Source organism: Procambarus clarkii, chromosome 3 (assembly GCF_040958095.1).
Source record: "Procambarus clarkii isolate CNS0578487 chromosome 3, FALCON_Pclarkii_2.0, whole genome shotgun sequence".
Classification (NCBI taxonomy): Eukaryota; Metazoa; Arthropoda; class Malacostraca; order Decapoda; family Cambaridae; genus Procambarus; species Procambarus clarkii.
Genome location: NC_091152.1, coordinates 26690491 through 26703143, shown reverse-complemented (window position 1 = coordinate 26703143; position 12653 = coordinate 26690491).

Below are 12653 nucleotides of genomic sequence, written 5' to 3'. Positions count from 1 at the left end.
GGGAAGTACATCTGGGTGAGTGCATGTTGGGAAGTACATCTGGGTGAGTGCATGTTGGGAAGTACATCTGGGTGAGTGCATGCAGGGAAGTACATCTGGGCAAGTACGTGTACGTGGGAAGTGTACCTGGACGCGCGCACACACACACAAACACACACACACACGCACTGAGGTAAACAAGGAAGTTGTCTGAGCTAACTCACTACATGTTAACAGTTGTCAATATCAGCACTGAGGTAAACAAGGTTGATTGACGGTTGAGAGGCGGGACCAAAGAGCCAGAGCTCAACCCCCGCAAGCACAACTTGGTGAGTACAACAAGGTGAGTACACACACACACACACACACATACATACACACACACACACACACACACACACACACACACACACACACACACACACACACACACACACACACACACACACACACACACACACACACACAGGGACTGGTATGGGGCCTCGTAGCCTGGTGGATAGCGCGCAGGATTCGTAATTATGTGGCGCGGGTTCGATTCCCGCACGAGGCAGAAACAAATGGGCAAAGTTTCTTTCACCCTGAATGCCCCTGTTACCTAGCAGTAAATAGGTACCTGGGAGTTAGTCAGCTGTCACGGGCTGCTTCCTGGGGTGTGTGTGTGTGTGGTGTGGAAAAAAAAAAGTAGTTAGTAAACAGTTGATTGACAGTTGAGAGGCGGGCCGAAAGAGCAAAGCTCAACCCCCGTAAAAACACAACTAGTAAACACAACACAACTAGTAAACACACACACACACACACACACACACACACACACACACACACACACACACACACACACACACACACACACACACACACACACACACACAGAGTGTGTTCACAACTGGAACAAACACAGAGGATGGGATGGAACAGGAAGCCTGGATGAAGGAAGTACTCCAGCAAATGCAGAATGAATTCAGTGAAGGACTGAGGGTAATGAGGGAGACAGTAGCCAACCTGCAAGATGATTTAAGGGCAGCAAAGGAGGAGATAAGATACCTAAAGGAGACTCTTCCACAATACCAGGCGCAAACCGTACCCCAGGGAGATGGGAATGCTACTCTGGAGGGGACCACCACAACCCAGATCTCATTTGCTGAAATGCTTAAAAAGAGCCCTGAAGCTAGGTCTGCGGTTAAGGAAGTTGCCATGGAAGTGGCTTCCTCTCAGGAAGCAGCTAGATGTACTAGCCGGCTGATAGAGAGAAATAGAGCAGTAGTAGTAGCAGGCATTGAAGAACAAACAGGGACCAGACCAAAGGAGCGGAGAGACAAGGACAAAAACATGATTAAAGAGATCCTTAAAGAGGTAAGGATGGAGGGAGCTGAGCGAAATGTTGAAAAGGTTTTCAGGCTTGGAAAGTACAACAAGGACAGAGACCGAATGATAAAGGTGGTTTTCATGAGCGAAATCGCGAAAGAGGAACTGCTAGCAAGGAAGTGTTGTCTAAAAGGTGTAGAGAAGTTCAAGAAAATATTCCTGCAGAGGGATATGACAAGGGAAGAGAGAATACGGACAGCAGACGCGAGGAAGGAGCGCAGGGAGAGAGAAGGAAATCAGAGTACCACAACCCAGAACCCTACAATCCCAGAGGGAAGTGGAGAACCCTCCTCAAACAGTACAACAGCCACAGGGATTGGGGCACCACCCCCACATTCTACCCAACAGACACCCAACCTGCCCCATCCCCTGTCAGCCCCCCACTAAGTACCCACCTAGGGCACCCTCCCCCCACCCACCCCCCTCCCCCCACTCACCCCCCTTCTCCCCCTCACCCCTCTCCCCAGGACCTCCCTTCCCCCCCATCCCCCATGCCCTCCCTTCTCCCACATGCCTTCCCGTCTCTTCCACACCCATGCCCTCCCTTCTCCCCCTCCCCCCTAAGCCCCCCACTCTCCCCCACCCCACCTAAGTCTTCCCCTCTCCCCCACTCCCCTAAACCCTCCCCTCTTCCTCACCCACCTCAGCCCTCCCTTTTCCCCCACGCCCCCCAAGCCCTCCACCCTTTTCTCTCCCCCCAAGCCCCCCCATCTCCCCTATCCCCCACAGCCTCTCCTCCCCCCATGCTTCCCCAACCCTCCCTCTCTTATCCACCCCCTGTACCCTCCCCCTCTTATCCACCCCCTGTACCCTCCCCCTCTCCCCCACCACCCCAAGCCCTCCCTCCTCCACCAATCCCCCCGTGCCAGGTCCCCCCAGCTCCCACTCACCCCAGATCCCAAAGGTCCCCCCCAGAAAAGAAGCAGAAGAGAGTCAGTTTCAGGGTGATGTACTCGAACATAGATGGGATCACAAGCAAGACAAGTGAACTAAGGGAAAGAGCACAAGAAGTTAACCCAGATGTAATCGGACTCACTGAAACAAAACTCTCTGGAATCATAACGAATGCCGTGTTTCCCCAGGAGTATACAGTAATAAGGAAAGAGAGGGAAGGTAGAGGAGGAGGCGGAGTGGCCCTACTCATGAGAAGGGAATGGAGTTTTAAGGAGATGGCCATCCCGGGCTGTGAGGAGTTCAGAGACTACATAGCAGGCACCATAACAATGGGAGGACCAAGAATAGTAGTAGCAGTAATATACAACCCTCCACCAAATGACAGGAGACCCAGTCAAGAGTATGAAAACAACAACAAGGCAGTTAACACTATAATTGAGAGGGCAGCCTCTGCTGCCTGTAGAAATAGATCCCACCTGCTCATCATGGGCGACTTCAATCACGGAAAGATTGACTGGGAGAACAAGGAACCGCATGGAGGCGAGGATACGTGGAGAGCCAAACTATTGGAGGTAGTGACAAGCAACTTTTTAACCCAGCATGTCGGAGAACCCACAAGGATGAGAGGAAATGACGAACCAGCAAGACTCGACCTAGTCTTCACTCTGAACGACTCCGACATAAGAGAAATCGGTTTTGAGGACCCAGTAGGAATGAGCGACCACAGTGTACTGGTGTTTGAGTACTTGATTGAAGAAGGGTTATTGAACTCGAGGAGGGATACCGAAACCAAAAGGTTAGCATACCGAAAGGGAAACTATGAGGGGATAAGAAAATTCCTAACAGATATAGCATGGGAAACAGAGCTCAGGGGAAAGACGGCCCAAGATATGATGGATTACATCACGCAGAAGTGCAAGGACGCAGCAAACAAGTTTGTCCCAGTCCAAAAGGAAAACAAAGAAATGAAGATGAGAAACCCATGGTTTAATCAAAGATGTAGGCTAGCTAAGCAGCAAAGTAAAAGGGCATGGAGAAACTATAGGAATAACAGGACACTGGAGAGCAGAGAAAGATACCAGAATGCCAGGAATGAATATGTCAGGATGAGAAGAGAGGCAGAAAGACAATACGAAAATGACATCGCAAGCAAGGCAAAGACTCAGCCTAAATTGTTGCATAGCCACATTAGGAGAAAAACAACAGTAAAGGAACAGGTTATGAGATTAAGGATAGGGGCGGAAGGATTCACTACAAATGACAAGGAAGTGTGTGAGGAATTGAATAAGAAATTCCAGGAGGTCTTCACCTTAGAACAAGGAGAAATTCCAGAGGTAAGTGAGGGAATAGCTAACCAGGAACCACTGGAAGAGTTTGAGATTACCAGTGGGGAAGTAAGGAAGTGTTTACTAGAGTTGGACGTGACGAAGGCTATAGGCCCAGATGGAATCTCCCCTTGGGTTCTAAAGGAAGGAGCAAGAGAACTGAGCCTACCACTCTCCATAGTGTATAACAAATCACTGGCAACAGGGGAACTGCCAGATATTTGGAAAGCAGCTAACGTAGTCCCGATATACAAGAAAGGGGATAGACAGGAGGCACTGAACTACAGGCCAGTGTCCCTAACCTGCATACCATGCAAGCTGATGGAGAAGATTGTGCGAAAAAAACTAGTGGAGCATCTGGAGCGAAGGAACTTTGTAACACAGCATCAACATGGGTTCAGGGATGGCAGGTCCTGCCTCACAGGGTTACTTGAATTCTACGACCAGGCAACAAAAATAAGGCAAGAAAGAGAAGGGTGGGCAGACTGCATATTTTTGGTTTGTCAGAAAGCCTTTGATACAGTACCACACAAGAGGCTAGTGCGAAAGTTGGAGATGCAGGCTGGAGTGAGAGGGAAGGTACTCCGGTGGATAGAGGAATACCTAAGCAACAGGAGACAACGAGTCTGTGTGAGGGGTGAGGCCTCAGATTGGCGAGACGTCACAAGTGGAGTCCCGCAGGGGTCAGTCCTTGGACCTATACTGTTTCTGGTATATGTAAATGATCTCCCAGAGGGTATAGATTCGTTCCTCTCAATGTTTGCCGACGATGCAAAAATTATGAGGAGGATTGAAACAGAGGATGATAGTAGGAGGCTACAAGATGACCTGGATAGACTGAGTGAATGGTCCAACAAATGGCTGTTGAAGTTCAACCCGAGTAAATGCAAAGTAATGAAACTAGGCAGTGGAAACAGGAGGCCAGGCACAGGATACAGAATAGGAGATGAAGTACTTAATGAAACAGACAGAGAGAAAGATCTAGGAGTTGATATCACACCAAACCTGTCTCCTGAAGCCCACATAAAGAGAATAACGTCTGCGGCATATGCGAGGCTGGCTAACATCAGAACGGCGTTCAGGAACCTGTGTAAGGAATCATTCAGAATCTTGTACACCACATATGTAAGACCAATCCTGGAGTATGCGGCCCCAGCATGGAGCCCGTACCTTGTCAAGCACAAGACGAAGCTGGAAAAAGTCCAAAGGTATGCTACTAGACTAGTCCCAGAACTAAGAGGCATGAGTTATGAGGAAAGGCTGCGGGAAATGCACCTCACGACACTGGAAGACAGAAGAGTAAGGGGGGACATGATCACAACCTACAAAATCCTCAGGGGAATCGACCGGGTAAACAAGGATGAACTATTCAACACTGGTGGGACGCGAACAAGGGGACACAGGTGGAAGCTGAGTACCCAAATGAGCCACAGAGACGTTAGAAAGAACTTTTTCAGTGTCAGAGTAGTTAGTAAATGGAATGCATTAGGAAGTGATGTGGTGGAGGCTGACTCCATACACAGTTTCAAATGTAGATATGATAGAGCCCAATAGGCTCAGGAATCTGTACACCAGTTGATTGACGGTTGAGAGGCGGGACCAAAGAGCCAGAGCTCAACCCCCGCAAGCACAATTAGGTGAGTACACACACACACACAGAGAAATGGTTCAACAGAAATTGCGAGAGGGCCAGAGACCAAAAGACACAAAAATGGAATCAATACAGGAAGAGGCCAAACCCCCAAACATACCAGTGATACAAAGATGCGAGAAACAACTACACAGCAGTGAGGAGAGAAGCAGAAAGAAATTTTGAAAAAGGGATTGCAGACAAATGTAAAACAGAACCAGGTCTATTCTATAAATTTATAAACAACAATTTGCAGGTAAAGGATAATATTCAAAGGTTGAAAATAGGAAACAGATTCACGGAAAATGAAAAGGAAATGTGTGAAACATTAAACGAAAAGTTCCAAAGTGTGTTTGTACAAAATGAAATCTTCAGGGAACCAGACACAATAAGAATTCCAGAGAACAACATAGAGCACATAGAGGTGTCTAGAGACGAAGTGAAAAAAATGCTCAAGGAGCTAAATAAGAACAAAACAGTTGGTTCAGATGGAGTTTCACCATGGGTTCTGAGAGAATGTGCACCTGAGCTCAGCATTCCACTTCAACTGATTTTTCAGGCATCCCTGTTTACAGGAGTTGTAGCTGATGTGTGGAAAAAGGCTAACATAGTTCCAATCTACAAAAGTGGAAGCAGGGAAGACCCCCTTAATTATAGACCTGTATCATTGACAAGTGTATTAGTCAAATTATTGGAAAAAATAATTAAAACTAAATGGGTAGAACACCTGGAGAGAAATGATATAATATCAGACAGACAGTATGGTTTTCGATCTGGAAGATACTGTGTATCGAATTTACTCAGTTTCTATGATCGAGCAACAGAGATATTACAGGAAAGAGATGGTTGGGTTAACTGTATCTATCTGGACCTAAAAAAGGCTTTCGACAGAGTTCCACATACGAGGTTGTTCTGGAAACTGGAAAATATTGGAGGGGTGACAGGTAAGCTTCTAACATGGATGAAAAATGTTCTGACTGATAGAAAAATGAGGGCAGTGATCAGAGGCAATGATCACTGCCTTGGAGGGGTGACAGGTAAGCTTCTAACATGGATGAAAAATGTTCTGACTGATAGAAAAATGAGGGCAGTGATCAGAGGCAATGTATCGGACTGGAGAAATGTCACAAGTGGAGTACCACAGGGTTCAGTTCTTGCCCCAGTGATGTTTATTGTCTACATAAATGATCTACCAGTTGGTATACAGAATTATATGAACATGTTTGCTGATGATGCTAAGATAATAGGAAGGATAAGAAACTTAGATGATTGTCATGCCCTTCAAGATGACCTGGACAAAATAAGTATATGGAGCACCACTTGGCAAATGGAATTTAATGTTAATAAATGCCATGTTATGGAATGTGGAATAGGAGAACATAGACCCCACACAACCTATATATTATGTGAGAAATCTTTAAAGAATTCTTATAAAGAAAGAGATCTAGGGGTGATTCTAGATAGAAAACTATCACCTGAGGACTACATAAAGAATATTGTGCGAGGAGCTTATGCCACGCTTTCTATCTTCAGAATTGCTTTTAAATACATGGATGGCGATATACTAAAGAAATTGTTCAGGACTTTTGTTAGGCCACAGCTAGAATATGCAGCGGTTGTGTGGTGCCCATATCTTAAGAAGCACATCAACAAACTTGAAAAGGAGCAAAGATATGCTACTAAGTGGCTCCCAGAACTGAAGGGCAAGAGCTACGAGGAGAGGTTAGAGGCATTAAGTATGCCAAAACTGGAAGACAGAAGAAAAAGAGGTGATATGATCACTACATACAAAATAGTAACAGGAATTGATAAAATCAATAGGGAAGATTTCCTGAGACCTGGAACTTTAAGAACAAGAGGTCATAGATTTAAACTAGTTAAACACAGATGCCGAAGAAATATAAGAAAATTCACTTTCGCAAACAGAGTGGTAGATGGTTGGAACAAGTTAGGTGAGAAGGTGGTGGAGGCCAAGAACGTCAGTAGTTTCAAAGCGTTATATGACAAAGAGTGCTGGGAAGACGGGACACCACGAGCGTAGCTCTCATCCTGGAACTACACTTAGGTAATTACACTTAGGTAATTACACACACACACACACACACACACACACACACACATTGAGATGTATTGGAGCAGGAATGGCAGAACACGAGGTGGATATCAGCCGCCAGGTTGGACCTTACAATTGTACCAAGAATAGACCTGTTCTGGTGCAATTCTCCAATGAGGAGGCTGTGGAGTACATAATGAGGAACAAACATTTACTCAGAGGAAGTGAAACCCATTACAATGTGTTTATAGAGAGGTTTATGACGAAAGATGAGCAAATAGCCCACAAGAATAGATGGCAACAATGACACCGAACTAGCCTCTCAGGTAGTCTCACCTCCCAGGTCACATCCCAGGTCACCTCCCAGGCCACCTCCCAGGTCACCTCCCAGGTCGCATCCTCCCCAACTCAGCCCTCCTATACCTCCCCCCTGCCTCAGCCTCCCAAAACCCCCCTGTCCCTTCCACATTTGCACCTCCCCAACGATTCCCCTGCCCCTGCTACATCACACCTGTCAACGACCCCAGTGGGTCAAGCCATGCCCTCCCCAAACCCACCTTCCCAACCCCCCCTCCCCAACTACCCCTTCCTACTCCCCTGCCCCTTCTACCCCATTGACTTCAATTCCATCTACTCCATCCCAGCTTCCACGGCACCCCTCTTCCACTCACCCCCAAACCCCACCCAACCCTCACCCCTCCTATGCACCTCCAGTCCACATTTAACCCCCTCACCTTGTGACCCCCTAACACCTTCCCCCATCTCCCTCTTCCCCTCTTCTACCCCAAAACCCCCACCTACCCCCGATTCCCCCCTAACTAATACACCCTCTCTTTCACTCCCAGCACCCATGCTCCATTCTCATCTCAGCCCTCTGCCCTCAGTATCCCTCTCCCCCCCAACCTCTCAACCTCTATCTGACTCTCAGTCTTACTCTATTTCTCAACCCCCCTATGCTATTCAGACCCCTAATTTTCAGACCCATTATGCCCTTCCTACCCCCCTAGATGCCCAGACCCCATTCGCCTACCAGGCACTCCCAGGCACCCCCCTAGCACCCCCCCACTCACCCCCACAGCCCCCACTTGTCCCCCAGACACCCCCCAGTTCCCCCCAGACCCCTGGTGAAAGGGGGAACTCTGACACCCGAGTTTCCAAGAAGTCTCTCAAGGTTTGGTACACCAATGCTGATGGGGTAGCCAATAAAGCAGAAGAGATAAAAGAAAGAGTTAGTGAGGCAGACCCAGACATAGTGGCAATAGTGGAAACTAAAATAAATGGCATGATCTCGGATGCAATCTTTCCAGAGGGGTACCAGGTGATGAAAAGAAAGGACACAGAGACAGAGAGGAGGAGTGGCACTACTAATAAAGCGGAAATGGAAGTTTGATGAGCTGGAAAATCCGGGTACCAATGAAAGCACGAGCTTCATACATGGAACTCTGACAGTGGATGGGAAGAAGATTGTAATCTTGATACTCTACAATCCCCCACCAAACAGTAGAAGGCCCAGGCAGGAGTACGAGGACAGCAACAAGACATGTATAGATGAACTGCAGAGGGCAGCAACTTTAGCGCATAGAATGAGAGCGAAGCTGCTGGTCATGGGGGACCTAAATCACGGAGAGATAGATTGGGAAACGAGGAATCCCCATGGCGGGGAGGAGACCTGGGGAGCGAAGCTGGTAGACGTTATTGACAGGAATTTCCTAACACAGCATGTGAAAGAAGATACTAGGGAAAGAGGAGGGGATATGCCCAGCCTATTAGATCTCATTTTCACCCAGAATGTAGAAGACATCGAGCAGTTGGAACATGAAATACCACTAGGAGCTAGTGACCATTGTGTCCTAGTCTTTGACTACATGATGGAGCTTAAAATTGTGACCAAAGGACAAGAGGTCCAGGAAAGGAGACTTGATTACAGAAAAGGGGACTACAGAAGGATAAGGGACTACCTGGGAGAAGTGCAGTGGGAGGAAGAACTTAGAGGAAAAACAGTGCAAGGTATGATGAACCAAGTCATATTGAAATGCAAGGAGGCTGAAGAGAGATTTATTCCAACAATAAAGAAAAAAAGCAGGAGGGAATATAATAACCCATGGTTTAATAGGCAGTGTCAGGAAGCAAAGGTGAGAAGCAGGAGGGAGTGGAGGAAGTACAGAAGACAAAGGACAGAGGACAACAGGATTAGATGTAACAGAGCTAGGAATGATTACATTAACATAAGACGAGTGTTGGAAAGAAATTATGAGAATGATATTGCAGTCAAAGCGAAAAAGCAACCAAAATTACTACATAGCCATATAAGAAGGAAGTTGTCGGTAAATGACCAAGTGACAAGACTGAGGAAAACAGAAGGGGCTTATACAGAAAGCGACAAGGAAATCTGCGAGGTACTGAATGCAAAATTCCATGGAGTGTTCACAACCGAGCCTGAGCAGCTCCCATTGTTAGAAGAGATTACCCAAGATGAAAGACTATCAGATATAGAGGTGACAGCAGAGGATGTAATGAAACAGTTGACAACACTGGATGCAAATAAAGCTGTTGGACCAGACAAAGTATCACCGTGGATACTTAAAGAGGCAGCGCAGGCTCTCAGCGTGCCTCTGGCAATGATCTTTAATGAGTCACTTATGTCGGGAGAATTGCCCAGTTGCTGGAAGGAGGCAAATGTCGTACCGATTTTCAAAAAAGGTGACAGGGAGGAGGCACTTAACTACAGACCCGTATCACTGACAAGCATCCCCTGCAAAATACTTGAAAGAATAATTAGGCTAAGACTTGTTGAGCACCTGGAGAGCATTGGGTTTGTAAACAAGCACCAACATGGGTTCTGGACAGGGAAATCATGCCTAACAAACCTTTTAGAATTCTATGATAAAGTAACAAGGATAAGGCAGGACAGAGAAGGCTGGGCAGACTGCATATTTCTTGACTGCCAAAAGGCCTTTGATACGGTACCGCACATGAGACTGCTATACAAACTTGAGAGGCAGGCAGGAGTAAGCGGAAAGGCCCTAGTATGGGTGAAGAACTACCTAACAGGAAGGAGCCAGAGGGTAATGGTAAGGGGCGAGAAGTCGGACTGGCGAACAGTAACAAGTGGAGTACCTCAAGGATCGGTGTTGGGACCAATGCTCTTTCTAATTTACGTAAATGATATGTTTACAGGAGTGGAATCATACATGTCAATGTTTGCGGATGACGCAAAATTAATGAGAAGAGTTGTGACAGACGAGGATTGTAGGATCCTCCAAGAGGACTTAAACAGGCTGCAGAGATGGTCAGGGAAATGGCTACTGGAGTTTAACACCAGTAAATGTAAAGTTATGGAAATGGGATCAGGTGACAGGAGACCAAAGGGACAGTACACAATGAAGGGGAACAGCCTACCTGTAACGATTCGAGAAAGAGACCTGGGAGTGGATGTGACACCTAATCTAACTCCTGAGGCACATATAAATAGGATAATGACAGCAGCGTACTCTACACTGGCGAAAATTAGAACTTCATTCAGAAACCTAAATGAGGAGGCTTTTAGGGCGCTTTACACTGCCTACGTGAGACCCGTCTTAGAGTATGCCGCGCCATCATGGAGCAACACACCTGAAGAAACACATAAAGAAACTGGAGAAGGTTCAGAGGTTTGCGACGAGGCTTGTCCCAGAGTTACGAGCGATGGGATATGAAGAGCGGCTGAAGGAACTGAACCTTACGACACTAGAGAAAAGAAGGGAGAGAGGAGATATGATAGGGACATATAAAATACTCAGGGGAATTGACAAAGTGGAAATAGATGAAATGTTCACACGTAATAATAACAGAACGAGGGGACATGGGTGGAAACTGGAAACTCAGATGAGTCACAGAGATGTTAGGAAGTTTTCTTTTAGCGTGAGAGTAGTGGAAAAATGGAATGCACTTGGGGAACAGGTTGTGGAAGCAAATACTATTCATACTTTTAAAACTAGGTATGATAGGGAAATGGGACAGGAGTCGTTGCTGTAAACAACCGATAGCTGGAAAGGCGGGATCCAAGAGTCAATGCTAGATCCTGCAAGCACAAATAGGTGAGTACAAATAGGTGAATAGGTGAGTACACACACACGCGCGCACACACACACACACACACACACACACACACACACACACACACACACACACACACACACACTTCTTAACCCAGCATGTCAGTGAACCCACAAGGATGAGAGGAAACGACGAACCAGCGAGACTCGACCTGGTTTTCACCCTGAACGACTCTGACATAAGAGAAATCAGTTTTGAGGCCCCAGTAGGAATGAGCGACCACAGTGTACTGGTGTTTGAGTACTTGATTGAAGAAGGGTTATTGAACTCGAGGAGGGATACCAAAACCAAAAGGTTAGCATACCGAAAGGGAAACTATGAGGAGATAAGAAAATGCCTAGCAGATATAGCATGGGAAACAGAGCTCAGGGAAAAGACGGCCCAAGATATGATGGAATACATCACGCAAAAATGAAAGGATGCGGCAAACAAGTTTGTCCCAATCCAAAAGGAAAACAGTGAAATGAAGATGAGAAACCCATGGTTTAATCAGAGATGTAGGCTAGCTAAGCAGCAAAGTAAAAGGGCATGGAGAAACTATAGGAATAACAGGACACTGGAGAGCAGAGAAAGATACCAGAATGCCAGGAATGAATATGTTAGGATGAGAAGAGAGGCAGAAAGACAATACGAAAATGACATCGCAAGCAAGGCAAAGACTCAGCCTAAATTGCTGCATAGCCACATCAGGAGAAAAACAACAGTAAAGGAACAGGTTATGAAATTAAGGTTAGGGGCAGAAGGATTCACTACAAACGACAAGGAAGTGTGTGAGGAACTGAATAAGAAATTCCAGGAGGTCTTCACCTTAGAGCAAGGAGAAATCCCAGTGATAAGAGAGGGAATAGCTAACCAGGAACCACTGGAAGAGTTTGAGATTACCAGCGGGGAAGTAAGGAAGTATTTACTAGAATTGGATGTGACAAAGGCTATAGGTCCAGATGGAATCTCCCCTTGGATACTAAAGGAAGGAGCAGAAGAACTGTGCCTCCCGCTCTCCATGGTGTATAACAAATCACTGGCAACAGGGGAACTGCCAGAAATTTGGAAAGCAGCTAACGTAGTCCCGATATACAAGAAAGGGGATAGACAGGAGGCACTGAATTACATACCAGTGTCCCTAACCTGCATACCATGCAAGCTGATGGAGAAGATTGTGCGAAGAAAGCTAGTGGAGCACCTGGAGCGAAAGAACTTTGTAACACAGAATCAACATGGATTCAGGGATGGCAGGTCCTGCCTCACAGGGTTACTTGAATTCTACGACCAGGCAACAAAAATAAGGCAAGAAAGAGAAGGGTGGGCAGACTGC